Raw genomic sequence first — 5,578 nt, forward strand, 5'->3', positions numbered from 1 at the left:
CGTGTGTGCCACCATACCTGTCTTTGTAACATGGGTTTTACCTCCATCCTCCCCTCTTCTATTCCTCAGAAAAGGGGAGACCTCTCCCACTCCAGCTTGTCAAGGTCCGTCAGGGAAGTGATCAAAAAGCAGGCCACACTGTCCATGTCAGAGATAGACCCTGTTTCCCTTATTAGGGGTCCCAGATGAAGCCAAGGCTGCCCTTCTGCTACATCTGTGTAGATGACCTAGATTCAATCCATGCATGGTCCTTTGTTGGTATTTCAGCCTCCGAAAGCCCCTCTGGACTCAGGTTAGTTGATTCTATTGGTTTTCTTGTGATGCTCCTATCACCTCTAGGTCCTTTTATCCTTCTCCCCACATTTCTGTAAGACTCCCTATACTTCACCCAATGTTTGGCTGTGAGTCTCAGCATCTTTTTTTGAACCACTGCTGGGTGGAGTTTCTCAGACGACTGCTCTGCTAGACACATGTCTGCAGGCATAGCCGAGTATCCTTAATAATGTGTGGGGTTGGGTCTCTCCCATCGGGAGGGTCTCAGGTTGGGCCAGGCATTGGTTGGACATTCCCTCAATCTCTGCTCTATCTTTACTCTTGCATATCTTGAAGGCAGGGTAAATTTGGGGTCAAATTTTTGGTTGGTGGGCTGGTGTTCCCCCTCCCTCCACTAAAAAATCCTGTCTAGTTAGAGGCTGTCCTCTTCAGTTTCCATGGTCCCTGCTGCTAAGGAATCTCAGCTAGGGTCCCCCTCATATCCTTGCAGAACCTTATGCTCACTTAGGTCTCCAGCTTGTCACTGCGATGCCCCTGCCCACAGTTTCTTTTTCTATGTAAGCAGTCTTCTGTCTTCCCCCTCCCCCAGGTCTCATCTCCACCTTTATTTCTCTGTTCTACCCCTTCTGCCTTGATACCTCTCTTCAACTATAACTGTTCTATATTCTATTTCACCTTCTGAGTGACATTTAAGCATCTTCACTTGTGACTTCCTTGTTACTTAGCTTCTTTGAGTCTGTGAATTGTCCTGTGCTTATCCTGTACTATATGGTTAATATCTGCTTATAAGTGAGTACATACCATATGTGTGTTTATGGGTCTGGTTTACCTCATTCAGAATAATATTTTCTTTCTTTTTCTTTTCAGGTGCACTGTTATTCTGGGCTCTAAGATTGAAACTGTGTAGGGAGATGCCAGTATTAGGGTCTGAGTTGGAACAGGGACTCCTCAGCAGCTGAGGGCCTCACTCTTGCTCTCGTGTCCTTGCTGGGGTGAGTGGTCCAGGGATTCTTACTCCTTGGAGGCCATGTAGGCCATGAGGTCCACCACCTTGTTGCTGTAGCCAAATTCATTGTCATACCAGGAAATGAATTTTACAATGTCGTCATGGAGGGCGATGCCATCCCAGCATCAAAGGTGGAAGAGTGGGAGTCACTGTTAAAATTTCAGGAGACACTCTTGTCTTCAGCGTAGCCTAGGATGCCCTTCACTGGTCCCTCAGATGCCAGCTTTACCACATTTTTGATGTCATCGTGCTTGGAGAGTTTCTCCAGTCTGCATTTCATCTCCATGACAGACACGTTGGGGGTAGCAACACAGAAGGCCATGGCAGTGAGCTTCCTGTTCAGCTCTGGGATGATCTTAGCCACAGCTTGGCAGCACCAGTGGATGCAGAGATGATATTCTGGGCAGCTTGATGGCCATCACACCACAGCTTTCCAGAGGGGCCATCCACAGTCTTCTTAGTGGCAGTGATGGCATGGACTGTGGTCATGAGTCCTTTCACAATGCCAAAGTTGTCATGGATGGCCTTGGTCACGGGGCTAAGCAGTTGGTGGTGCAGAAAGTATTACTCACAATTTTGATTGAGTTGTCATACTTCTCGTGGTTCATGCCCATCACAAACATGGGGGCATCAGCAGAAGAGGCAGAGATGATGACCCTTTTGGCTCCACCCTTCATGTGGGCCCAGCCTTCTCCTTGGGTTGAAGATACCAGTAGATCCCACAACATTCTTGGCACCAGCATCAGCCCACTTGATGTTAGCAGGATCTCACTCCTGGTGATGCGTTTCCCATAGGTAACAAGCTTCCCATTCTCAGCCTTGACCGTGCCGCAGAACTTTCCATGGGTAGAGTCATACTGGAACATTTAGACATGTAGTGGAGGTCAATGAAGGGGTCATTGATGGCAAAAATCTCCACTTTGCCAGATTAGAAGCAAACCCTGGTAACCAGGCACCCAAAACAGCCAAATCCATTTACTCCAACTTCCACCATCATGTCAAGGGACGAGGCTGGCACTGCACAAGAAGATGCGGCTGTCTCTGGAACAGGGAGGAGCAGAGAAGCCAGAATGATATTTTCTAGTTCAATTCATTTGCCTACACATTTAATGATTTCCTTGTTTTTGATAGTTGAGTAGTATTCCATTCCATATGTAAATAAATGTACCACATTTAAAAAATATTCATTCTTCAGTTGAGAGACATTTGGGTTGTTTCAAGTTTTTGGCTATTAAGAAAAAAGTGCTATAAGCATAGTTGAACAAATATCCTTGTTGTGTGGTGGAGCATCTTTTGAGCATATGCCCAGGAGAGGTATAGGTGGGTATTGAGGTAGAACTATTCTCAATTTTCTGAGAAAGTGTCCAATTGATTTCCAAAGTGGTTGTATAGGTTTGCACTCTCACCACAAATGGAGGAGTGTTCTCCTTTCTCTACATCTTTGCTAGCATGTGTTGTCACTTATGTTCTTTTATCTTAGCTATTCTGAAAGGTGTAAGATGAAATACCAGAGTTATTTTGATTTACATTTCTCTGATGACTAAGGACCTTGAACATTTCTTTAAGTTTTTCTAGGCCATTTGATATTCTTCTTTTGAGACTTCTCTGTTTAGCTTGTGTCCCATTTTTAAATTAACAATCCTCCAGCCAAAAAAGGTTATATCCAAATATATAAACAATTCAAAAAATTAAAGCCAACAAACAAAAGCAGTAATTTTTTGACTTTTAGAAACCTATATTGTAACAAATGGTTCCATGTTATTCCCCACACACACACACTCACACACATACATGCTCATTAACTTACAAGGAGGTGATAAACTAATAAAACAGCTGCAAGCTGAGCATATTACGAGTCAGAAATCAGTTAGTACACATAACATATGGAACATTATTCCTCAGTGACCCAGCACAGTGTAGAGCAGCTATTCTGTGATCACATGACTGATTGAGGGCTGTGACTGAAGTCACTGCCTAGAACCTCAAGAGAGAATCCCACCATCACTAGTCCGAGAAAGATTCAAAATTCAAAGTATAGCATATAGTTTTCTTGCCATCAAAAAATTATAAGGGGAACAATGAAAGTCAATAATGCTGACTGTTTGTGTGTGCATAGATGTGTCTTATATCCGTGAAAATGACAACCAACTTGCTAAAGATGAAGTGGGATGAAGCAGAAGAAGATGAAGTCTCCAGGTCTATCTGACTTATTACTTGCTGAGGCTCTACCCCACTCAAGACCTGAATCATGGCCTTCATGAAAGCTTATCATACATCCATATACTCACTAGAAAGTACTTACATAATAAGTGTCAACCATTGTTCTAGGAGCTAGTTATCAACTGATCTCTTAGTGCCTAAATAAGCTTATGATTCCCTCACAACATGCAGTAGCCACTATGCAACCTCTTGACCATGGACTAAACAAAAACTAAACAGAGTTCAGGAGGGCAATATACAAAATAATCAGACAAAGTCAGTAGCGTACCATTTTCATCTTTTGTTTTTTTCTCAAAATCTTCTCATGCTAGAACTTCTGACGTTTGCTTACCTAACCATATTTGTTTCCCTACAGGTTATTATGAAACAGACATGGCTTTAACATATAAGAACTTTCCTCCTTACAAAAGACAGCCTTTTCACCTTTCTTGGTTTTCCTTTGTGTAGTGTGATAGTGTGTACATGCTCTCATAAATGTACATATACACATATGTCAGGAGTTAAGGTCAAGTGTCTTTATTGGTCATTCTCCATCTTTTTTTGCTTTTAAATTTATTTAATTATTTATTGTATATATGGACACATATGCCATAGCACATGAAAGAGAGAGGAAAACTTACAGGAATTGGTTTTCTTCTTCTACTATGTGGGTCCCAAGGATGGAAGTTTTTGACAAGTACCTTTACCAGATGGGCCATTTTGCCAACACTCCACCTTTTTTTAGACATGATGCCTTATGGAACATGAAATTCCTCAATATGACCAAGAACATAGCTCCAAGGATCTTCTTGCCTGTGCCTCTGCCTCAATGGTGGGATTATGGATTCATGCCAGTACTCTTAAATTTTTACATGGATGCTTGGAACTGAATTCAGGCCCTCATACTTATACAAAAAGCATTTTACACAGTGTATTACCTCTCCATCTGCCTACAGTTCTCTTCAGTTATATTAAAAGTCCATACGCTATATATGTATAACTACAAAAAGCTCCAAAACTATATATGTGACTTGCTGGTTCAGTTGGAGTTATTAAAGAAATATTACCTTAAATAGAGAATCTGTAATTAAAGTTATGGAATAAGATTTTTTATTTGTATTGAGAAAGAGAAACATTTTACCCCCAAGGATTAATAGCATATTTTGCTGATGCTTTATCAAAAGACATTAACCATGGAGGATGCTTCCTTTAGTAGGCTCTTCAATTCTGGGATGATTTCTACTTCTAGAGAACCAGGATGATGGCTGAACAAGTAAAAGTACTTGTTGTGGCACCCTGATGACTTGAGTTTGACTCCTGGAGGTTGGAAGGAGAGAATACTATATCTGAAAACACCTACACAAGATAGATCACGAGTCCTGCATACAAAACATAAAATGTAAAATTTCAAGTTGGTAAGCAAATTGGCACTTAGTGGCAGCAGTTAATTTCCAGTATTGCTTGTATTTATGGTCCTTTGCATCCAGTGACAATCACCTCCAGTCACACATACACACACTCACACATTCACTCACACATATTCACATACAAGAATGAATAAGAAGGTAGATAAGAATATTAGAAACATCCATACATGTTTGCATACAGTGGGAGAGAAAGGGGGAGGAAGCAGATATGAAGTACAAATCAAATGAGCCCAGTTACTGGAACAGGAAAAAGGAAGGAGCAGTCTCGGCCCTTATCATAGTCTACTGGACAGTGCAGCCACACAGATTGATCTTGTACTTCTAGCTCATAGCTCTGATAAAACACACATTCGATGTTTTAAGCCTCCCAGATTTGTAATTTGGTGCAGAAGACGCACACAACTACTCATTCAAATGATGAATTACCTACATAAGGATGAAGCAACATCATTCAAAACCCATTTGTACTTTGCATTTCTGCAAACCTTTATAAATATTATCTGAATTAAAAGCACCCCTTAGTCCAATTAGCAGTAGATGTTACAACGTAAATAGGTTTAACAGAATCCAAGAGCAAAGGAGTTGGTAATTATGTAGTCAGGGAGATGGTAGGAGGTAGCTAAAGCCATAGTACTTTCTCCATTTCCCCCAAACATATAGAGCCTGTAGAGAG

At 41.4% G+C, this 5,578-nt stretch overlaps 1 pseudogene across 1 annotated transcript; it reads right to left on the reverse strand.

Moving 5' to 3' along the window:
* Nucleotides 1–1,281: 1,281 nt before the first annotated feature.
* Nucleotides 1,282–2,330, reverse strand: LOC311593423 (glyceraldehyde-3-phosphate dehydrogenase-like; annotated as a pseudogene). The gene has a single exon. The product of its transcript is annotated as a glyceraldehyde-3-phosphate dehydrogenase-like (transcript).
* Between the last annotated feature and the right edge of the window lie 3,248 nt (nucleotides 2,331–5,578).

Source organism: Acomys minous (genome assembly GCF_964271855.1).
Source record: "Acomys minous genome assembly, chromosome: 3".
In the NCBI taxonomy this organism is placed as follows: Eukaryota; Metazoa; Chordata; class Mammalia; order Rodentia; family Muridae; genus Acomys; species Acomys minous.